The following is a 24,827-nucleotide window of genomic DNA, read 5'->3' on the forward strand; positions in this document are numbered from 1 at the left end:
TAAGCCAAAAGCATTTTTACAAAGTACCACACCTTCATTAATTTGCTAATAATACACGCAAGTGGAACTGACGATTTGGCTAACCTGCTAAGTGTGCCACGTACGATCCCATCTGCCTGACACTCCAGTGGGCAAAAAAAACCCTTCCCGAGAAGTTCGGCCATTAGGAACCCACCATCGGCATTTTTCAATTTTCGGAAAGCTCGAGGCGGTGGCCGCGCCGGCCGTACGCCACCAACGCGGCACACGCAGGGCTGGCGGTAGCCCGCGGGGTCGCCCGCCAGCCACTCACGCACCTGGCTGGCCGGTGAATACGGTGAAGCCCGTCTGTTACCATGGCAGCCTGATCTAATTACATGACTGATCAGGGCTGGAGTAAACGCGCTGAAAGCCTGCACCGCTGACATGTCGCTACATGATGAGAGAGACAGACAGACAGCCGAGCACGGAGGAAAACCTATCGACCTCTGCCTTACGTAAAAAGTGAGGAGATTACAGCCACCCTTTCAAAATAGCTGCTGCCCGTAAAATACCGGGCCAGTTTCACGAATACATTAGGTGCCATAACGTACAATTACTACTATTATCTTGCAGCATCACAAAAATAACTACGGCGCAATATTTTCCCTGGCCATTCTCAATTTCCCTCTCCCCCATTCATAACCATTGCTCCATATGACAAAACTGCACCGTCTCTATCACCCTAACAGAAAGAGATTAACATGAAGCCAGGATTTTCCTTTAGGGGACGGTTTCATTCGAAACTGAAATTAAAAGTCCTTGACTTACCAGTGTGTCAGCAGAGTAACTCACTATGCCTGACCGTATCTGACACGTAAAGTAATCATTACTGCATAAAATACATAACCATGAGCGTTAAAGGTTAAAGTGTAAGCTGTGTTACAAAATATGAATTTCTTTACCATATGAAAGGGAAAAGGTCTCCGGCAAAGGTCATCTACCTGCACACCCTTCCCGATCTGTACACAGAAATCATATGTAAAAAGGAAGGTTTTACAAACCTAGATTTCTTCGTCTGGTCGTGAAAGAAATGCTTAAAATTTTTCCCCAATTCTATCTGGAGTTCGGGCTCATAGGGGAGAGATGCTGCTCGGAGGAGACCCTATTACACAGCATACGGTAAACAAAATAAAAATAGCCCGTCGCTCTCGTTGTCTACACAGTGCATTATATAACGGGCTTCCGACTTGTTTTCTTTTCTATTATTACTCTTCAGTAATTCCTCCTCTTCAATAACATGTAAATCGCTCCCAATTCTGTCATTTTATTATTATCGCTATTACTATTACAGTGGGAGCTAACGCTTTTCCAGCACGCTTTAATTTAGACTTTAATATTCTCAGGAATCACATTGACGGATTCAGCACCCACAACCGTACACGGGGTCATTTATTTGTTTTTCTACCGGTAAATTACGATGCCTTAGGGTAAAAAAAAAACCAAAGAAAAAAACCAAACCACAACCAACCAACCCCAAACCCCCCGCAACCCAACCACCCCCAGCCGACCCAAGCAAACCCGGAGGCGATGGGGGATCGGTGAGCGGCAGGAGGGCAGCGGCCGCCGCTGGAGACGAACGGAGCCCCGGGGCGGCGGCGGCGGGGAACTCCAGCCCCGCTTCCCCTCGGGACGCCGCCGGCCGGACCCCACAGTCGCGGGCGGGCAGTGGGGCGGCGGCACCCCGGCGCCCCCTTCCCCCATCCCTCCCGCCCCGTCCCTCCCGGCAGTACCGGGTGGCGTCTGCAGCCGGTCTGGGCCCTGAGTAAAGCGGAGCGGGGCTGCTGCCGGGCACATCCCAGCGCCAGCGCCGCCTCCCCCGCCGCCGCCTCCTCCTCGCTTCATTCACCCTCCGGCAGCCGCCCAGCCCCGTACTACATACGCCGTGCGGCGGCGGCGACCGGCCCTGCCGGTGACCGGCCCCGCGCTGCGCCCCGCCGGGTCCGCCCGGCGTACGCGCCCCGCACGGCCCCCCCGCACCGCGCCGCGCCGACCGCGCACGCACACACACAGCACCGCACCGGCACCGCACCCTCCGCACAGACACACGGCACGGTACCCACACACACGCACCGCACCGGCCTCGCACCCCCCGCACACACACACACGGCACGGCACGGCACGGCACGGTACCCACACACACGCACCGGCACCGCACACACGCACGCAAACACGCACGCACCGCAGCCCCCACGCACACACACACACCCTACACACCACACACGCACCGGCACCGCACCCTCCCCCCCCCCCCGCATACACAAGCACACGCGCAGTCTCACACACCCCGAGGCCGCCGCCGCACCGGGGGCAGCTGCGACTCGCAAAATGTCCACCGTCCCCGCAGCCACCCACACCCCGCCTGGGCCAGGGGGAAGCGGGAGGGGGGGGTGAGGAAGGAGGAAGGAGCGGGGCAGGGGGGGGTAGGGCTGTACGAGCGGCTCCCGCCGCGGGGCCGCCCCGGCCCCCCGCTCCCTCCCGTGTCCCCGCATCCCCACTCCGCTCCCTGAGCGGCGCCCTCGGCCATTTCGGGGCCGCCCCCTTCTCCCTCCCTGCCTCCCTCTCCCCTCAAGGCCGGGCCCGCGGCGGGCCGGGGGCGGCCACAGCGAAACGGGCTGCAGCCCCGTGGCGGGGTGGGCAGAGTGCTCCCCTTCCCCCTCAGCCCCGTGTTTTTCCAGCTGGAAATCGCCGGCGGTTTTCAGTCTAAACAAGGGAAGAAGCCGGGGGCGGGTGGGGGGGGAGGCAGAAAGCAGAGGAGGAAAAAAAAAACCACTTACTGTAAAGTGTCAGTGGAGGTGGGGTTGGCGGGGGTGGGGGGGTCAGAGAGAGACTCGCACACAAATGTCTTCCTAGCTGATCACGGGGCTTGGGTCTGCTTTTTGTTTGTTTGGCTTTTTTCCTTCCCCCTGCAGTGACACAGGTCCGGGATGTCTCCACCACTGTAGTAGAAATGATGTCTGCGGTACAGCGCTCGCTCCCTCTCCGCTCTCCAGCATGTAAATGGGTAATAGAAGCCAAATATGGAGCAGTTGGCTGCCTCTGTAACAGCTCAAGGATCCTACTTCATGCAAAAGGCGGGGGGGGAGGGGGGGAAGAGAAGGGAGGAGGAGGAGGAGGAGGCAAGGCAACACTCTGGCAGTCGGCCAAGAGAGCCACACAGATTATTGCATACGCACGGCACCGCCGAGCCAAGGCGGCCTTTAACCCTTTGCGGGCCGCCGCACGCTGCCCGGGGGCGGGGAGGGGGGCTGGGGGCTCGCCTCGACACTTACCTCCTCCGTCCCCTTGTAACACTTCAAAGGCCAGGCTGGCTCTCTACGGTGGGATTAATCCCTGCGCACGCCAATGTTCCAGAGAAGTCCCCGCTCCTGTAGCAGGCTGCGTCGCGGGGCTCTCAAATCACTTTGCAGGCGGAAAGAAATGAGATGGGGAGGGGAAAAAGAAAAAAAAAAAAAACAACCCAACCCCAAACCTATATTGTTTAAGGGGGAAGAAACAGCTAGCGACGTGTGCTGTCCTTCAGAAATGGCAGGGAATGCTGGTTTAAAGGATGCATGAAAATCAGTTGCTCAGTCAAGGCTGGTCTGTCTCTCTAAGGGAGGAAATAAAACTGTGCTGGAAACCAGGGAATGCTCTGAAGCAGCCTCTGCGAGAGTCAGAAGAGGGTGATTTTATTTAAGATGCCATATTGCATTTCGCTGAGGAGAACTGTGAAGTGATTTAGAGCAAGAGCCTGCATCCCACTCCCTTTTTCTGAATTAGTTTTATTTATCCGGATCCTTGGCATATGCTTGAGCTGCTTTGTAGAAAGTACCTTCCACTTCATTCAGACCAAAGAGGCTCTGACTCATACCGTCACTGAACTACAAGACAGGCAGGGCTGAACCACGCATGTTTGGGTACTAACTCCCTCTGGATTCCTCAGCACTGGTTTCATCAAAGATCCCTTTGCATCTCTCCCAGTTGTATGCAGACCACTTCTCCCGAACTTCCCCCCCCCCCACCAACTATGGCAACTTACACTTCCCTGGCACTCCAGCGTCAGTGTGTTACTCTCTTACTTCTCTCAGCGCAGGTGTCTGCAAGTGCCATAAACTGCAGTGATGGGCAAGTAACAAGCACAGATGCAGAACAGAGACCAGAGAAAATATCCTCATTCTGGAATGTCTCAGTCTGGTCTTCATGTTAAAAAAATTTTAAAAACAAACCAAACAAACAAGCCCCCCATACCCCCAAAAATAATTGGGTACAATTAGGTACATAAGGTACAATTTAGAGAAATGAAACGAATTATGAAAGCAATGAATGGGATGAATGCAGCCAAAGGATAGGGGGATGGTATTTTTGCATGCAACCCGTCAGTGGTCCATGAGAAGCCATTCACTCTCTGCTTTGGCATCAGGAAGAGAAGTAGAGCACAGAGAAGGCCTCTCCCCACCCCAAGGACATTGCAAAAAAATGTTGCATAAATACCAAAGCCTGTTACATGCCAGCTCCAAGGAGCTGGACATTGTGGGGTCCCTGGCCTCAGAAAGGCCTGAGATGTGCGCTCCATGTAACATGGCCATCCAGATCAATCTGTTTATTGCAGCTTGTACCAATTTGCCGTAACAGTAAGCTCCAAGGTAACAGGTTTCTAGCAGGTATACCTCCTGTGTGTCTGTTACATATTAGCATTGGGTTTTAGCTGCAAATTTCAGAGTCTAGATGCCAAGTACCCTAGGACTCAACCTGCCGTAATGAAGATCAGCAAAGTAGTCCCTTCTATAAAGGACTGTATTAGCTCATTGTAATTGCTAAAGAACATAGTAATAACCTTGTAAGCTGCAGTGTTCTGGATTTAGAGTTGATACTGTAATACAGACTAGCTTTATGAAACACAAGGATCTTTTACCACAGCACCTCCTGTACCTTTAGTTTGGCTTCACTATGAAAATCAGTATGATTTTCTGTTCTAGCAGTGATGTGGAGACAGAAGCAGCAACAAGCCAAGATATCTGGACAAACATGCCGCTCAGTACTACGAGAGAGTGAATCTACAGCAGCAAAGCGGATAGCAAAATTATATTCACCCAGCTAATGTAAGGTTCATTGATTTAATAAAAGGAACCAAGAGAAAAAGACTGGAGATTACTGAAAATCAAGTGAAAGCCCTGGAGAAGCTGAAAACCCATCATCAAGGTTCAATTCAGAGTACAAGGCATTCTGTCTGCCACCCATTTTATTCCAGTAGTACAGAGTGTTACCTCAGGAGAAAGGAATCTTTCCTTCTCAAACATTCACCTTGCCAAGAGGTGTGGCACACGAAGAGAAAGAGAAGCCACATTCATGCCGAAGCAAGCTTTGGGCAACTTTCCCTTCTGCAGCAGGCTCATGTAAGAGGCTTGTGTGTTGCTCCACTCTGTGGCTATGGTGTTTGCCTCAGGGCCCTCATTTTTTGCCACACTCCATGCTCTAGGCTTTTATATCTTTGTCTGTGTTTCTGTTTCAGAGTAGAAAAGAGACCCACAAAATGTAAGTCCATTGTAAATTAAAGCAACAGTGCTTTCCTGAGCCAGCAGGCACTTAACCCACGGCTCTGGGAAGTGCCACAACCGCCACCAGCCATGTCAGGTTCATGAGCCACTCTCACCTCTGTTCTGACTTAATACGTGTTGGTTGCATTAACAGATGAGGGATGAGGGGACCATGCCTCTATGAACACGGCCTAACACACGGGATATACAACCATGTCATAAGACATCCTTGTGCTTCTGCAGCTCCCCTGCCAAGCGCCTACACTGGGCCTCAATATATTCCCTCCACAAAGGATTCCACAAAACATCAAGGTGATGATGAAGGCAAGTGAGTGGGACACAAGAACCTACACAGACTCAAGCGTTTTTATTTACTGCTGGTGATGCGCTGAAAGTGATAGGACTCCCAGGAGAATATAGTACTGACCAAAAGATACTAAACAATTTGACATGCAAGATGCACACTGTCTAGAAGAAGCTGGTTTTCAATTCACTAGTTGTAATGTGCCATCTACCCAGCATGTTTTATACAATTAATAGTATCTATAAAAAATGGGAGAATAAGAGGCATAATAAGTTGGATTTTTTTTTTTTTTTGTAAAACACTAGCATTCAGGGAAATGCAGTGATTGACAGTGTATTGAGTGTGAAAAGTAATCTCACAATTATTGATTGTTACATTTCAAGTCTTCAATCTGTCATAAAATGACATTGTTGGTCTCATTACAGCCTCTAGTGGACAGTAGTAATCCACCTCAGAGACCTGTCATACTATTTGCTCTAATGACAAGCATTATCAAGGCAGAGGTTACTCCGAGAGAACATGAACATCCAGTTCATTCTTATCCACCAGCAAAAAGGAATTTTGAATACAATCATAGGTTTGCTGTCATTGCTCGTAAGGTGCCTTGCTTTACACTTCAGGTATTAGCATTGGCTTGTAAATACACAGAGAAGTTCTGCTATTCATTTCAGCTTCTGACAGCTTTCATAAAACTAAATTAATCTCAAATATTTTTATAACAGAAAATATTGGTTGCCATGTTTTTGGCTTAAGTAAGATGTTTTTAATCCAACTCAGAATCCGCCGACTGTCCAATTCACCTCCTATCTATTTATAGCCCTCTCACATTCAGAAAATTTTTGCTAATGCAGTTATTTTCATTATTATTTCAGACATATGCAGCTGATTTAAGGTATTTTAACAGCTTTAACAAATGAGAAACTATAATTTGGATTACAGCTGGCTAATTAAGGTATGCTTTCCTCAGAAAAGTTAAAAATATACACAATCTGAACAATAATGTGTTTGGACTATATTCTTTAAGTGCCACTTGTGTGAACGTAACAAAATATGACTAATGTCTTTAATTTTTGTGTATTCACATAGAAATGAGTGTATCCCCTGTCAAAACAGAGCTGTTGATGATGTTCTCTCTGTGATTGTCTTCAAACTCTGTGATTGTCTTCAAATGCAAAGAATTTAGATTGGTAGACACAGAGAGCCAATGCTGTCTCTTTAAAACCACAAGTATCTAATGCAAATTAACATTTAGTGAAAGGAAAGCAAAGCATTCATGAAAACCAAGCAAGTATGTAGTACTACACTGTGATTTAAAGAGAAAAATCTTATCGTCTAAAATGGTGGTTCTTTGCAAGTGAATTCAAAGGAAAGGCTGCCCTTAAATTTTTTATTTTACCACACTGTGGCTAGGTAGGGGTTGTCGAGTGATGAAAAAATCATTATTGGTCATGCCTTACAGTTTAGGTAATGGGATATTTAGGTTAAAAAAATGTTTACCTTATCATTGTCTTGATTTTTTCAAAGAAGCAATCAAGTTCTCTTTAAATAACAATAGCTTCAATGGCTTTAAAGTAACAATAGGTCCTTAGATGGAGATCTGAAATGAGATGCTGTCTTTTTGTTGTTGCTTTCTTAAAACTGGGCAAAGCAATTCATCGGGGAATTAAGAAAACAGAACACTCTTCTAAAGTCTTAAAATCGAGCCTGATTTAGTCTTTTGAATAAGAGGTCAGTCAGTTACAAGTCACTGCTCAGAAGGGAAGATCAGTTAACCTACCAGTGACCACACCAGGATGGACCACACCCACAGCTAGCCCCAAGATGTTGCAACCAGTGGAAAATAAAAGTGCTCAGCCCTTCTCTAGGTGTGCTTAACTGGTCTAGACACCTATCACATAATAACTATTATATCCTGTTAGGTGCTTTATGGCCAGTGTTCTTCATCTATCTGAGGTCTCAATCTGTGTCCTGGCTTCCATGTATCTCCCCTGACATTGCAGCTACCCACATGGCTGGTGTGAACAGAAGGGCCAAGCACAAAGGGAAACTAAACTCTGTCTTATTCCTAGAAGTGATCACTTCATCTTGGGGTTAAAGTACACCAGCAGAGCACAGAAGGGAAGCTCTGCACTGCAGAAATGCTTTGTTTCCAGGGATGTCAAGGCAGTGCGGTTAACAAGGATTAACATTCAACCAGCCTCAGGAGAATTTGCCAGCCATTGTCTGGGAGAGGGCTCTCAGGTGCTAGCAGGGAGCAGCCAGAGACCACACGCCCTTGTAAGAGACACATGTTGTCCTGTCCCTTAAAATCGTACCTGGTACAGAGACTTACCTGGGAGTTCACTTACCAGGGTTTTTTCTGTCTCTTAAGGGCGTTATGGTCTAGACAGATTAGATTAGCATCTACTCTGTAAACACTTAAGAGTTGGGAAATATCTCTTGACCTTTCTTAAAACATCTTACCTGCATATAAGGCAGTGTGGTTCCCAAAACCTCTTAGTCTCTCTGATCAATGCTATACAAGCTTTGATAAGTGCAGTGAGTTTTTATGGGAGGAGGGGAATGAGCTAGAATGGACTGGTTACCTGTTTGAACAGACATAGAAATTGAAAACATGGATTTTTGACTCCTAAATCCTTTAATGGCCCCAACTGAGCTTTTCTGGTCTACTGAATGAATCCTTCCTACCTCATGGATCACTGACCTACCAGACCTCCCAAGCCACTGTGCTCAATCCTGCTGCCAAGTCTGCTCTTTTTGTTCACATGCTAAAAATCTTCTATGTTGTGTTGAGAAAAGGCACAGCTTATGAATGACACCTATTTTCTACTCTCACTGTCTCTACCTCTTCACAAAATATATACACATGGGCCTTTGCCCCAAAGCTGTCATGCAAATTCAGAAGTCTGGTTTACCAAAGTCATCCAATATGGGTAAGTTTGGGTGCATGCCTCGGTTTCAAGACAGTGAGAAGTGCAAGCTGCTTAATGTTCAAGACCAAAGTTAGTTTGTATCTATATTTTCTTCAAAAAGAAAACTAATAACTAATACAGTATTAACGAGAAAGATAGTAACGGTTCTGAAATATAGGCATCATTCACACAGGAAAGAGATGTATTTCTTTGTTTTCAAAAGATATTACACAGCAAAAAAAATGCAGTCACCTGATGCACAAGAATGAAGACTTTGAACGGTTCCTGAACATCAAACAAAAATTTAAATGGGATGATTTTGGTATGAAATAATTGCTATATCCCCTTATATTTGACTCATGGTTGGGAAATCACCAGGCAGAGATGGACAACAGGCATCACAGGATATTGCCTGGAGGGTAGGAAGTCCTCAGCCTGCAAGGCTTTGACCAACAACCTAAGTGAGCATGGCAAACATTTAACCTTTAATTCATCCAATTAAAAGCTGGGAGGGTATTTTCATGTTTCTTCTGCAAGGTGACAGGTATATGCATACAGAACCCTAAGAATACATAGTTTAAAATAAAATGTCCTGGGAAAAGTCACAGGAGGCCTGAGGGAGGATGTTACTTTAAATCAGAGTTATTTCAGCTTGTGCAGGCCATTTTATAACTAGACTGGCATAACTTTTGACTTCTTACTGCACAGAGGCAGCATCTTTCCCTCAGAGATCTGCCAGATCCTCATGTTCTCTCTTTACCCTTCAGCGGAGTCCTTTCTACTAACGGCAATAAAGGTTCTCATATTGACTGAGATGTCATATCATGTCTCTCTCTTTCACCCTACCCAGTTTTTCCACAGAAGAGCTCCCATTTATGCCTGTCTTACTCTGCTTGATCTGTCATTGGTCTGCTCTCATATCATCCTCATATGATATTATCAATTTATTTATATTTAAGGTAATGAAGGATACCCATTCAAAGCTCTAGCAGCCCTGAGACACAGCAATTACAAGCAAAATGCAACAGTGTGAAAGAAGTTTTATCAAAAGGAACTTACCTGGGCAACCAGGTAGACCAGAAACACCTGTCTGCTGAAAGCCCATCTCTAGTCTTCTCCTAAAGTGGGTGGGTTTTTGCCTCAGGGCCTCTTCAAAGATCATAAAATTCAAACTCTTGTGAAGTGTAGGTTCTATCACATGGATAGATTTGCTCATGCATGGACTGTTTTGTCATGGGGTCAAGTATAGCCAAGAGAATGGAGTGGACACCTAGGGGCAGGACCATCTTACGACCAGCTTTCCTACTCAAGAGACACTAGTTCTGAAACATATCTCACTATAGAGTTTTCACAATTTATACTCTCATAGAATCATTAAGGTTGGAAAAGACTTTTAAGATCATCAAGTCCAAATCATCAGCCCAGCACCACCACCATGTTCACCATTAAATCATGTCCTCAGTGCCATAGCCATACATTTTTTGAATGCTTTCCAGCTATAGTGACTGCACCACATCCCTTGGCAGTCTGTTCCAATTCTTTCAACACTTTCAGTAAAAAAAATCTTTCCTAATGTCCAATTCTAAACCTCCCCTGGTGCAACTTGAAGCCATTTCTTCTTGTCTTGGGAGTCCTCTCATCATCTTTGTGCAAGAGGACATAAGAATGGCCACACAGTGGCCGTAGGACAACAGTGGTCATAAGCAAATGCTTAGGGAGACATGGGCATTATATACTACTTTCTCCACATACTTTCCAGGCTCCCACTATATTCAGCTTAAGGTACCTCCTGAGCAGAATGTGGTTTCTGCCCATTTAGTGACCCTCAATGGATTTATCTCCCAAGATTTGTACAGTCTTCTCCACCAGCATGTGTGAATTGTAGCTATGTGCTAGGTCACGTTGCACAGGTCGAGTCCCTGATGCAGGAAGAATCCCCTCATCCTGCCTGCTTCATTCAGTGTTCCTAGCTCCTGCACTGAGACAGGGAATGGCCAGTCCCTACCCATACTCTCAATGCTACATAGATCTTTGCAGCCATCTATCATATTCCCCCTTCTTCCAAGCTGGAAATGTTCCAAAACCAGTCTGTTAGAGTCTTCATTGCTTCTGCTGCAATTCTTACCTGGTTTTGAGTCCCTCTGTCTTGGTCTTAGTCCTGAGACATGTTCACTCCCTCTGTTCTTCTGCCTGCAGAAAAGCAATAGTAAAAATTGTCCTTTTATTCCACAGAACAGTGGTGAGACAGTGAAGTACAAGTATTATTACTATAAAAGCAATACAGAGGGCTCTCTTTTCCCAAGGCTTACCCAAGGACTCAGAAAAGCAACAATTCCACATATCAAGGACAAGAGAAAACAGTATCAATGTAAACAAAAAGAAACCCATGGTTCTATCTACATTTTCTTCATACTTGTTTAGCAACACAGACTGACTAAAACCCTTCCCATTTCGTAAACTACCTCTGTCAACCAGTCCATTCCAGTGTAAAAAATCAGAATTGATGGGACATCTCCCACCAATCTCAGATTATTTCACACACGTATATACATAACAGGTCTGAAAAATATGACATGTTATAAAAGTGGGAGTACCAGATGGCTTTCCTGCCATTTAATCTGTCTCTCCCTTTTCCATGATATATCTCATTTCTTAGGACATATATATTAAGTCATTTCCCTCCCTTACTTGGCCCATCTTCAGCTAGGTGTGTAAACTTGGTGTCTAATTTAAGGTGTACAAGTTGTCCCATCCTCATAATGGTTCTGAATCATACATTTAAAGTGAGCTTTGTGCTTGAGGGCATGGCCTCATGAACATGTTATAGTGAGGCATTCAAGGGCGTGGATTTACAGGACACCAGCTACTCTGCAATAACTGCACAGATGAACACCCTTTGCCTGCTGGTAAATGCAAAGCTAGTTAGTCCGGAGAGAGACTCAGCCAGGATCACCTCTGCTCTTCCTGCTATTCCCTGAATGCTGCTCCTTTTGAAGTAAACATGATGGTTGCATATAGAGGCACCACCACCTCCCTCATCTCCAAAGTGATCCATCTCCAGACAGAGCTCAAACCATACCCCAGAATCTTCCAAACTGAAGTCATATTTAAAAGACCTTGCTACTCTTGCGTTATGACTTCAGCCTTTTTTTTTCATGTTTATATGACAGGATATATTCTTTGCAGTGTCTTCATCATGTGTCACATATATATAAGTCCTCTAATTCTTGAGCCCTCCTGTTTCCCCCTGCTGGTTAAAAATGCATAGCAGGGGGGAGCAGGGAGGGTAGGAAACGGCAAGCAATTCCTCAAACAATTCTGAGTCAAACCAGGTACCCACTTTGGGAGGAGGGAGCAGAGGGGACAGACCTTGTGAGTACTGAATACCAGTGGCTGCTGCCCCCAAGGGTATTTCTGAGAGCCTACAGGTATTGTTACACAACATATATACTTCATAGGGTCCTGAGCAGAGTTTATCAGCTGTACAGAAATTCCTGTATAGTTTATCATCTGGGCAAGCATCCCAGCACCAGTGTTGTCTCTTGCTAGAGTCTCTTCAGAGTATCAGAGGTTCCCAGGAACATTCCCAGAAGCTTTAAGCTCAGTATGAGTCACTGCCAAGTTGAACAGTTTCTTCGAGTCCGTTGTAGCAATCATCCTGAAAATTGCAGAAGAGGAGCTTGCAGGCTCTACAACTAAAGCCCTAAAAGGCTCAACTTGTACAAGAGTCACTGTCTGGCCTCCACAAACATTTATGTGAACCAAGACCCATTTATCTCAACCTTGCACACATTTAAGGTCTCTCCAATGAGATCACAAAATCTCCTTGTAGCTGGAAATGAAAGTTTTTCCTTTGGTGATTTTCTAAAATATTTTTATTTTATATTCTAATAATCCCTCAGATCCCTAAATGAGGATCAGCACCCCTTTCCTGTTCAAACTAGAGGCTCAAGTCCCCAGGCAGTTTACAGCACAGGCACACAGGTCATGCTGTCTGCAGTAAATGATGCAGTGAAATACTCCATTATGTGATACATCTCTCAGAACAGTTACGTTCTGAGAAAAGACTGCGGTTTTGAGGCCAGCTGATTTTTCAGAAATGGCAAACAATAAGTGGGGCAAAAAGGTGGATTTCTCCAAAGGTGAAATAACAGTGTTTTCTTATTTCAACCTACAAAAATTATAATTTCCTGAAAACAAAACAAAACAAAAAATTCCAACAACCACCAAGCCACTTTTACTCTTGAAGAATCTGCTACTCCCTCTTTATTTTGCTTTCTGAGGATTTGCCTTCTACATGTTCACATTTTTAATGCTTCTTACTAGCCAAGTAATGGATGACTTAAGTTCCAGTATATTGCTTTGTCTGAATCTGTTACTCTTAAAGTGGCACTTTCCTTTAGTAGCACATTGAATTAGTGTAGTTTATGGTCACTAGTTCCTAGATTCCCTCTAGTACTCAAATCTTCAATGAACAGAAAGATAAGTGTGAAGAATTTCCCAGCTTGAAATCCCTGCTGTCTGGACAACAGACCAAAAACTGGTTTTTAATTATTTCAAGACTTCGAACTCTGAATATCTGGCTGTATAATTAAAATCTGGATTGTTAAAATATACTGAAAATACATTTACCCTTAAAATGTTTCACCTGTTGGTTATTCTACTTCAAACTCTTCAACTCTGCAGTGTTACTATTTTGTTTTCTTTGATGTTTTTTCCTTTTAAGCTAACCCCAAAGAATTTCACTCTCACCCACCATGGGTATCAAGCTGTGGTTTGTTAGCATTTTAAGTATTTATGATATACAACTCTCTTTTGCTCTTCCCAACTTGTAGGAATTAATACCTTTTATGCACTGATTAATAGCCCTTCCTTATTGGTATTCCTTTTAGGAGAGTTAGGAATGACCACTAGATACTCATCTCCATCATTTGATAACACTGCTCCTGGTCTGGTGTATCACTCTTGTATAACGGTGGTTGGTATGTAAATACTCTTCTTAATCATCATCTTTTGTTTCAAGGATAAAACAAACAAAACAATAACAAAACCTCCTTTATTTTGCATGCTGGAAGCACATGCCATTAATATTAATTAATTTATTTATTTAAACTTGGTAAAAGCATTTGCTCTTAGGCTGGGAATGTGACTGCCAAGTTTACTGCCTGCAATTTGTTACGGCTCAGTAGTAAACTCCTGAAAATAGGAATTTGAAATGGAAATAGTGACAGGCCTTTTAACTACACTATAATAAGCAGGGTGGTTTATCCTGCATACTGTATGTCGTTACACAATGGCAGCCTATCATAATGTGCACAGAAAACAAACAGGGTCTCTTTAGATCACTCTCCTGGCTAAAACTGGGCAGACAGAGGAAGCAAAACAGGCTGGAAAGACAAAAGACTAGAAGGTCAAGAACACCACACCCAGATCTAAGCCCTTCTGTTACACAGTGGAGCACAGGGATCTTAGAGAACTTGCACTTGAATAAATTGACTTTGATCAGCTTGCCATAAAAAAAGAGGTGCAGCCTGCTATATTGCTAAAGGAGGTAAAGAAGGAAACTTGCCCATAGTCTTAGGCTGCAAATTAATGTACCTAGACGCACCCTGTTATGAAGAGCAAAGCTCCAAAAAGTATGTTTCTTGCAAACGTTTATCTGCTTGTAATAGTATGCTTCATGTAATTCTGCACATACAAAACACATGAACATTACAGCTGGTTTGCACAGTAGCTTTCCAGTGACAGTTGTAAAGTGTAATTTTTCAGAGTTGCTGAACTTCCAGAGTCCTAACAAGTCAACTGAGTTTCTCCTGATCTACACCTGTGTAAATGACAGCAGTACTGCATCTTTGTGAAAATAAAACACTGCTATTGCTTTTTACAAGGTATTTGACAACCAGGAAAATAACTGAATCATATGTGCAGAACAGAACAACAGAGTATCTGGGACTTGAACCGAGCACTTCTGCTCTGTAGAACACGTTTAAATGCCATACATTGAAGTGTCACATCATGTCTATTTTTACTAATGGAGTTTACTTGCGTTTGGGCACTGTACCAGCTACTCAGCAAGTCCAGGAGATTAATGTAAAAGCCTCTCTGCATTTAGAAAGTATAGTCACTCTGGATTTACAGCTGCTTACTTTGAGGATGGCTGACTGCTGATCCTGATGTCTTTGAGCAACAGATGGTTTTCTGAGCTGCATTGATAATGCAAATGATATAATTTGCCTCTTAACATTAAAATAAAGTAGAAAGGCAGAATAAAAGAAAAAGAAATATATTCACCTTCTACAAGTAGCATACCTTAGTATACAGCGGGATAAGAAGAGGGGGAAGCCTAGTCAAAACTCAAGGAATAGTATTAGAAATTCACATGAGGACAAACTTGCATAAAATAACCCATCCTGATCTGGACTGTGAAAGTATTGGCCCTTGTAATGTTAGAATTTATAGCTGTAATCTTCTTAAGAGCTGCATGGCTCTTCTCACATGCAGGGAAAACAGATTTGATGTTTGTGAGATTAAAACTACTGAGCTGAACTTTGCTTGTTATTGGCCAGAAGCATTTGGAAACCTAATAAAGCATTCCATTACAATCTTGGCATTTTAGTAACACAAAAGAAGTAGGCTTCTCAAAATATGAGTCCAAGGCAAAAGGACACTTTGGGGGGCAGGGGGAAAGATTGTGGAATTTGGATTTTAACAAAGTTTGCAATTACTTTAAAGCAGATCAAAGGAAACATGAGGTAGAGGGGAACAATAAGTGCTTGATGTAACTAGCAATGTGCAATTCTTTGTTGTTTATTACATTTGAAGACATTTTTTCATGTTCTTTTAAACCTCATACTTTCATGAGTCTATGAGTAGCTGGAAAAAGTACAACACATGTCACTGACTGGCTGTGTGGTCTCTAACAGGTAACGTGAGACCTGATTTCATAAAATTGTGAGGATCCACAACCACAGCCGAGATCGAGATGGGCTACTCATATTCTGGGCTTTAGATGATCAGCTTTACTCTGAAATAAAGAGCTCCATTAAAGCTGGCTAGGGTAAAAATTTAGGTGCACAGGAAGCCCATAGTAAACACAGTTTTGCACTTATAATCACTATATGGTTTGATTTGATCTATGAAGTCACAACTAAGGCTTCTGTAGAGAGAAGAATAATACTTGTGGAGATGGTATGATCTATGAGTTCAAAGCACGACTGAACAAGGGTTAGGATCTTATCAGCAGTGGTCAAACCTTGTATAGTACCATTTGGGCAAATGAGATGAGAGCTGCCTAGTGCCAGCTCACTGTCGAGAGCCCTTGCTTGCCTTCACCAAGGTACAGTACAAAGAAGCCTCATAAACTACAGCTTTTACTTTTCTCTGCAGGCAAACAAACAGACAGAAATAAAGACATATAATCAAGTTTAAAAGAAGTAAAGCTTCATAACCAGCCCTAAATACAAGTCTCTTGCTAGGGTTCATTGAAAAGGTTTGGGGTTTTGTCACAAGGCAAACAGCATTAATTCCAATGTGCTATGGAATTACTTTGTCTGTACTGACAAAGCCAACCATGAAAACTATGCTAGAATTTGCCTGTGTATGGTTGTAGCTAAATCAGATCTTCTAGATACATTCTCCTTACAGAATCAGGAAGTATGTAGGCTATCTTCTGGAAAACTTGTGGTTAAAACACTGGGAAGTCTGTAGGGATGATCAGGTAACAATCAAATGCCTACAAACAAATTTTAGCTGGATTTTACCCCACAAAGAGAACCAGAGTGTTGAACCTGGATCACACAGCTGGTGTGAATGAGTCCTGCACAAGCTCATCCCACTGTAGATTTCTGCACAGAATTCACTTATGCAATTCTATTTTCTGCCCTTTCAAAAGAAATTCCCCTTTACACAGCTGAACATTACTGGGTGCTCATAAACTGGCTGCTAACATGGCTGGTATGCTTTATTTTTTGTGGCACTAGCATATGAAGAGCTATCTACTGTAACAGATGCTCTTTGACAGTGCAAAATAACAGCACTCAGACTTAAACTGTAAATTATAAACAATCCCTCTCTAACTACAAAATGAATACACAGAATGGGGAGCCTTGTCAACTAAGATATTAGTAAATCAGGTTGAGGAAGACAAATTATTCACTAAAGCTAAAGTAACTAAAATTTTATTCAGTTAACATTACTGTCATTAGAGTTCTCCTGTTTTTTGCTGTAATTGGTAGATACGAAAGAGCGTAATTATAAGCAACACACAATAAAATCAGTTACATGTTTTCTTGCTATGGAAAAGCTACATAAAATGTTTCTGCTCTTCCTTTTTGTTAATTACTATCAGTAGAAAAGATGCTATATAAATGCTTACTACTGGTATGTGCCTGGCCACATCAAGACAGCCCTTTCCCAAGGGATTTCATAATTATTTTTTCTCCACCAAACCACAGACAGGACTGTGAATTAAAAGTGACCTTGATGGCCCAGTGGTGCAGCTGCCATGTATCTGATTATAAACTTACTGGTACTAATGCCAAGGAGAGGTGTTACAACATAAGCTGAAAATTAGTTTAAGCATAGTTTTCTTCACAGAATGTCCCTGGTAACCTGGCTGCAAGAAGCATTCAATGCACAAAGATTTTTTTTTTTTTTTAAAGTTCAAAAAAATAAAGCATTCCTTTTACCTGGAGCTAGGTACACATGGGTACCTTATCTACATCTTGACAGCATGTGTTAAAGAAGCAGGACTAGCTGAATGTCCCTCTCTCCTCTGAGAGCCAAATTTGCCTTCTTCCTCCTTCACAGATTAAGCAGTGAAGCACCAACCCCATCAGTTTTGCAGATGCCAGCTCAGAGTACACCCAGAGGCATATTTTGGGTGCTTAAAGAACTTCACAGCATTGAAAGACTTAGCTCAGGAAATGCAAAGGGTCAGGGCCTGCCCTCCAGAGCCTGACAAAAGGGTGTATGTATACACTGAGGAAGGAGGCTCCCTCTGTTGCACAGAGCTGGCTCCATGGTTCTTTCTCATCTCCCTAGAGATCCAGGGTATTTGTACGCAAGTTAGGAGGAAACCAGCAGACTAGTTAGCATGCAGGGGGATTTGGTGGTCTCAGTGAAGATTGCTTTAGGTAACATAGCAAAAGGGCCTCCTAATGTGGGATCCAACCCAGCCACAGTTTGGATGGTGGGAAAGCCTCTCAGTCCCCACTTGTTACAGCCGACCAGTCTCATCTTAATGCACAGAACAAATTCACTATGCAAATATGCCATGATGGGCAGTTTGTGCCCATGATGCAAGCTATACCCAAACAAGCAGAAGGGTCATAAAATAAGGATTAAAGTTCAACAAGGACGCTGATAATGAAGAAGCCTACCTAGCCTATGCCCTATTCTAGCCAATGTTATGTCATCTTCTAATTTTAGAACCGCTGACAGTTTTTCCCAGACCAGAAGTTGACAAGAGGCTGAGCAATGCCAATGTCCTTAAATCTTTGTTTTCAGGCACAGTGTTGTCTCCACACTGCAAGAAGTTGTTTCAGCATGTGAAATTTTGCAGGAAGGCACACACAGTCGCTGGATGCCCATACAGAGAGCTGTGTAATATGTTGAAACCATCTGGCATTTTGTGGTTTTGCAGTATCAGTCAGACGCACTGTCTGGAAACACAGGGCTGACACGCAGAGTCCTTGATTCAGGTCAGATACCTACAGATGCCTGTGGTTGTTTGGCCAGACTGGAAGCTGCAGAATAAAGCACTTAATTAGGTGGCTGAAGTTCATGACAGATTCTAAGGGCAGCCAAGCTAGAAGCCTATTATCGCTTACGAAATTTTAGTAAATGTAATTACTATGGCATGTTTGATATAATACACGGTCTTCACAAAATGCTCCAAAATAGTGTTTTAAAGACACGTTTAAAGTCTTGTTGCTGTTATGCTTTGTACCTTCTGACTAAGGAATAGGCCTGATGATGTGGATCCCAATGTGAAGCTTACTGAAAACTACTACTAAAATTAATAGAGCATAGTTATGGAAGAGTATTTTGTATAGAATTGCCTTCTCTGGAGTGTGAACAACGCTGCTGAAAGCAGACTCTGGGTTACATTATTCCTGTGATCCAAATTTTTTAACCAGCTGATATCACTAGGGAGATTTAAAGTCTTTATAATTACTGCTCAAGGCCTGGAGTAAGGGGGGAGGAAAGACAATGAAATTATGTTTCATATGTTGATTTAGAGAGTAACCTGTAGTGGTCTGTTAACCTGTTTCATCTATCAGGAAAAGCAAATTAATTCTGTATCCAGTTGGTTTTATGAGCGGCAGCTCAATTTGCTTTCCCAGTTAAGCAGGGAAGAAAGTGGCCTTTTGTCACAAACAATTGCTTCCTGCAATGCTGCAGAATAAGATGTAAAATAGGCAGAGAGCTTTGGATATAGCTTCCAACGTCCTACTAAGAAGTAAAATTTCTTTCTTTCATCTTCCCTCAGAGAAGGAATTCAGGTTATGCTCTGCACTAAATTAAAGTGTTCTGCTCAGTTATGTACATGTACAGCTTTGAAAACTGTTCCTGCTTCTAGGTCAAGGGCTCTCCCTGTGGCCGGGTGCCAGCTTTATCCCTGGACTCCCATAATCCCTTGAAATAAATCAACTTTCCATTGAAATCCTCTGCCAGTTCCACTTCAGACTAAAATGTGCTGTCTGTAGCATGATGCTCTTTTATACTTTTGTGGAAACAAAAAAAAAGAAGAGAAACAATGTGGCCATTGTGTACTGGAAACAGTTCTACGTAACAGGCATTGTGTATATTAAAGTCTATCTTTGTATGTTGCACTAACCCAAGATTTCAGTGTTTATTATTAGAACTAAGAAAATACCTTTGACCAAAAGAATAATTTGACTGACTGAAAAGGATCCCAGCTTGTGTGCGTGTGTGTGTGCGCGTGTGTATCCCATTATTACTCTGCTCACGTGGACTGAAGTATGTGGATGCATTATACTACCTCCCTGGGCAGATGAAGCCCTCAAAGATTTTTTCTCTTTCGTTGTGTTTTTTTTTTTTTTCCCTTCTTTTCCCCCCTAATATAAATTTTCTTCTCTGTGTGTTATAAATTAACCCGAATACATTCACACGTTCCTGTCGAAGACTAAAAGCTGTCACTTCATTTCAGGGAACAGGCAGCTTTAAACTCAGCTGCAAGAAAGCCCAGATGCTACTACATCTCCAGGGGAAACTTATCTACTCAGAAACGGCAAAACTTCTGAACAATAATAACAAAATACAGCTTAAAGATGCTGATGCCGTTCTCCTGTCGGTGCTGAGGTCAGTACTTTGGAGAGTGGGTGCCAGTCAGAAACTGCAGCACTCAGAAGACTGACAATTCTGAAAAGCGCTGCTTCTCCTCAGATCTCAGTAACTTTAAATGGTCTGCCAGTTAAATCAGAACAGCCTGGTATAAAGCCTCCAATTTTCTGACAACCTTTATATTCTCTTGGCTCCTACAAGGCCCTGAAGCTGATGGTGTATAATCCTGAACTGAATGTAAAATAAATACAAAAACCTGTCATGATTTTACAGTTTTCCAAACGATATTTCACTAAATAAAAAAGAGCTGCATTTTTGGCACACAAGCACTCCATATAAAAATCACAGTTAGTTCTTTAAAATAAAGTTACACAATGCAGTGCCAGACTCTGCCCTCTGAAGTTTCCCCCTGAGTGCTGGGGAGCAGCTACATCCCCATGAGCCAGCTGGCCCTGAAGGTCCTGTGCTCCTTTCCCCTGCACAGTGGCTACGCGAACCAGGGCTGTGACACCAGCCCAAGCCAGCCCAGCCCTTGAGGGTCCCTCCAGCACGGGAGCCTAGGGGGAAGTACCCGAGTTTCCTCTGAGCTGGGACACAGCCCATGGTGTGGCCAGCTAAATCTAGCACTGGCAATTGATTCCATGCTTGTGGTGCAAATACAGCCTGAGCAAATTGTGACCCAGAGCTCACTCAGCCTTCACATCCTTGAAATATGTTGCCTAAGAAAATAACAATTGTTTGTGAAAAGCTCTTCTGCTAAGCCTGCATTATTTACCTATCTACATTAACTGTGTGCCAAGGCGTGGGCTATAAGCTGGAGTGTCCATAGCATTACAGTACGGAAATGAGTTTAAATCACTGACAAACTAGAGCTGATGTCAGGCTCCACTGGCTTCACAGACCTCAAAAACATCTGCAGGTCGAGAGTACAGCTACAGGGCCAGACAGAGACACACAGCTCTAGCAAAGTAGGATCTAAACACAGAAACCTTGACAATGGACATGAGGTGCATTTTGAGTGAAGCTGTGACCGGACTAACAAAGGATCAATACACCATCCTGCAAGAAATCTAAAAGACTCATCCTCCAAGTCCTAGGGTGGTAGCTCACTGTTAAAATCACAAGTTACGTTTGAACAGTACTGTTGGAATGGTTGGGAGGGAAGAAATAGAGGCAAGGCAAGGCAATTCAAAAAGGGAAAATGTGTTGTACTCACAAGGTTTCCAGGTTTCTCTGCTGTTCTTTCATTGTGCGGGTTTTAAATGTTATGCACCTGTGTCTCATAATCTCCTCCTGGAACAGGGTACAGGCAATTGCACTGGATATACAACCACAGTTAACTACACACCTAGAGCTTTAATTTTAGATCAGACTAAGTGAAACTATCCAGTTTCCTCCTAGAAGCCCTCAGTGGACAGTTTCTTCACTTAGGTCTGCCACGTTTGGGCCTTCTTTTTAAGTGAGGAGTGCAGCTGAATCCAAGAATTCAAAGCAAAACTCAGCTGAAACCATTATGTTTCATCTGGTTACATGTCAAAACCTCAAACCTTGTGTACACAGGGCTCAGATCATAAACCTATCAGGCCCAACCCTGGAGTTGGACCCAGGCTTGCCTGGAGAGCCCGCAAATCTTTTAGAGAAGCTGATACAAGTTTTAAGCTCATAATGACTTGAAAACACAAAGTGGCCAGGAGACTTTTCCAAGGTCAAACAGTGAGTTAGAGGGTGAGCTAAGAAGAGAACCACAGCCCTGGCCACTTCACACACTGCTACCAACAGAGGTAGAAACTCACTCTGCTTGAACTTCATGCTGCATAGCCTTTGCCAAACCACTCAAAAGAACCACTTTTTTTTGCCTGTTAATTGTTTTAATAAGTCACATGGCAATGAATGACTAAAAACTACATCATCCCTCTAAGGATTCAGCTGTGGAAAAAGCATCCATTTAGCTGCAGGATAGTCATTACTGTATAGCTTTGATTTTGCTACACAATGCAAACCCTGTTTATGGAAATGCTTACATGCTGCTCCAGGTGAAATCATCATCACTTACAGGTATACTCTGAAGCTAAAGAAATGAGCTCAGATCCACTCATCTAGACCCCAAATGAGCCCTGTCCACTTATCTGAGTCTCCACAATGCTCTCAGATGTTGGTTAATGTTCCTTTGGACATTTTTGAATGCCACCCAAATCTCTGCATCTGTAACATGAAAACAGAACTTCAAGGTGAGAAAAAACAATTACAGTTAGACTACCTGTCCCTCCTGCTGGCTCCACCATGGCACACGTCTCACTGGGGAACACTGGGATAATTTCAAGTTCACAGCACAGCATAATGTAGTAATCCCTTTTGAATCTACAGTCATCATGCAGTGGTCACTTATCTGCTGCTCCACATGCATTCTACCAAAATTTTAAGACTTCTGGCAATACAGCAAGCAACTGCTTCAGGATCGATGCTGAAACACCATCAGGGCTGAGGATTGCTACATATTGCTTTCTTATAGTCCCTGCTGTTTGACACCTGGAGTGGCATTAAGGAGCTCTGGCACTGTATCCAGAGTTCTCTACCAATAATTGAAAGTGCTTCTATAATATTGGAAAAAGAGAAGGGTGATCAGGGTTCAAGGATCAGGTCTGTTTAAGGTCTTGAAAACATTTTTGTGGGGTGAGGGGTCAGCATTTGAAAAGAAAGGTATGGCTTATATACACGTGAATAAAAACCCGACATTGCAATACATACCTTTTCCAATTCAGGTTAATTAGGAGTTTACTGTACTCCCAGATAGTTTTGCTTGCAGGCAAATTTTTTTTAAGCTCAGCAGCCAGGACTGTATCTAGGGCTAAGCTTTCCCACCATATCATTCCAATATTAAAAGAATTTTTCTGTCTTCCTGTTAAACCATGCACTGATTACAAAATTCTTTTGCTTATTTAAGGCCAGATTCAATAAAAATCCTGTCCAGCTTCAGCATCATGGAAGGCCACAAAAGCCCTGAAATATTTTGGTTTTGAAGCCTGTGTGGGCTTCCATGGTTTGGATGCTGGGTAACTGTTCCAGTGAATGTGGTCCTCATAAAGCTTTTCAAGGTCCTGCTCCATATGGACCTAGTGATTCCTCTTTATTCTCTCCAGTGTGGATTACAATAGACTTCAGAGAATCTCTGATTTATGCCTCTAGCTACAAGCTAAATCCTACAGGAATAGGTCCTTTTCATATCAGGTCACATCCTCTGCAGAACACTGACAGAGAAATTTGAGTTTCTGAAAAGCAAGTACCACTTATGAAAATCTGGTATGTTTTGCACGCTTTATACGAATATAAGTGATTGGTAAAATCTAAAAGGAAATTCAATAAACTACTCATTATCTATATTCATATGACTAAGCTACACGTGGAACGTAGCTTTTATCCTCCATAAAAAATGTACAGATGTTCTATAGAAAACTGTATGAACAAACTTTAACCTCACGACTGCTATTATTTTGTAATAAAGGCTTACAGCATAATGTGAGCTTTTTTTAGAATGTAAGTTCCATGTGAGTAGCGTGTTGTTAATTTAATATTAATGCAATGCACCAGGAAGAAGTCTGCACAGAATCTCAAAGACAGAGAATCACAGTGCTGCAGACAGGAGATTTGTGTCATGGATTTTATTTGTTTCAGCGCTCACAACAAAATTCATTGACGAGGATTCCCATTGCCACAGGGCAGTGGATTCATCTACAGATGTTTTCACATGCCTTGGCATGAGGCTTTTGCTGCAGCATTCCCACTACTGTTCCTGAGAATCATGTGGTTAAGTCACCTTGTGCTGCACAGAAAATTTACCTCTCACTGTCAAGTGCATATGAATGAGCTTCTTTTTTGGGAACAGCAAAAGGAAAAAAGAATCCACTGAATAAACTTTTGAATTTCTTTTGCTGAACCATCCTTCAGGTAGCAGGTGCAAAGGCTTTCACTAAACTTGCAGATTGCAAGTGTAGTGCCTGCTTTGCTTGCAACACAAACTAATTAAAGCAGAACAGAACAGAAATCAAATTTCACCCATAGTTTTCCTTTCTCAGTGCCTGAGTCCTTTCCCTTGCAGCGTCTGCCATTCAGATTACATATCCTGTATTCCTTCAAGGAGTCAGTTCACTGTCTCATCTCCAAATGCATTGGTGAAGTAATTTATGACTCCCATTATTATAATCGCTTAGCAGCTCCTAAGCATGTAAAAATAGCAACAATAATTTCTCCCACTTTTCCTTCCTTAGCACCCCATAGGAGAAAGAGCTTGATTAAATCTGTAGGGGTTACACTTGCACTTGTGTGTTTCTATAACTTACAGAGCAAGTTTGACATTTTCGGGAAGTGATGATGTCTACAGACATCTTACTCTTTGCAGAAATCGTTCAGTCTAGATAAAACTTCCCAAAAGTCCTGTATCCAGAAGCTTCCTTCTTTTGCTTGACAGTTTCATTGCTTCTGTGAAATCCACTCATGATCATGAAGGGTGGCCCAATCTCAGAAACAATGAAGGCCATTTCCTTGGAAGCCTTCCAGGATCAAATTTGAAAACCTACCCAGGACTCCATGCAATGAAGCAGAACCTCCATGCCTAGCAGGGAGGAAAAAAAAGGGGAGATATTTATGAACAGACCCATGGCAATGTGTGCATGGTAAATGGACAGCCTGCTCCCATTTGTTCCAGTTTTCTGAGCACGTGATTGCAAATGCAGTTATCATTTTATGTGGACCATCACAGCTGCACTGCACCCATCA

General features: G+C 43.2%; 1 protein-coding gene across 14 annotated transcripts in view; it reads right to left on the reverse strand.

Moving 5' to 3' along the window:
- The window catches only part of ATXN1 (ataxin 1), a 343,650-nt gene that overhangs the window by 219,147 nt on the left and 99,676 nt on the right, over positions 1–24,827 (reverse strand). For 3 of the 14 annotated variants that reach the window (XM_048308533.1, XM_048308483.1, XM_048308474.1), the window contains exons 1-2: positions 3,291–3,420; positions 2,796–3,076 (exon numbers count right to left, since the gene is read on the reverse strand). The gene's annotated coding sequence lies outside the window, so the exon portion shown is untranslated. Of the gene's footprint in view, positions 1–84; positions 996–1,022; positions 1,468–1,539; positions 1,639–1,751; positions 1,873–2,304; positions 2,364–2,795; positions 3,080–3,290; positions 3,900–10,875; positions 10,941–24,827 lie in introns of those variants that run through there. The other 11 variants (XM_048308500.1, XM_048308515.1, XM_048308506.1 and 8 more) reach the window with 11 other exon arrangements.

Source organism: Corvus hawaiiensis, chromosome 1 (genome assembly GCF_020740725.1).
Source record: "Corvus hawaiiensis isolate bCorHaw1 chromosome 1, bCorHaw1.pri.cur, whole genome shotgun sequence".
In the NCBI taxonomy this organism is placed as follows: Eukaryota; Metazoa; Chordata; class Aves; order Passeriformes; family Corvidae; genus Corvus; species Corvus hawaiiensis.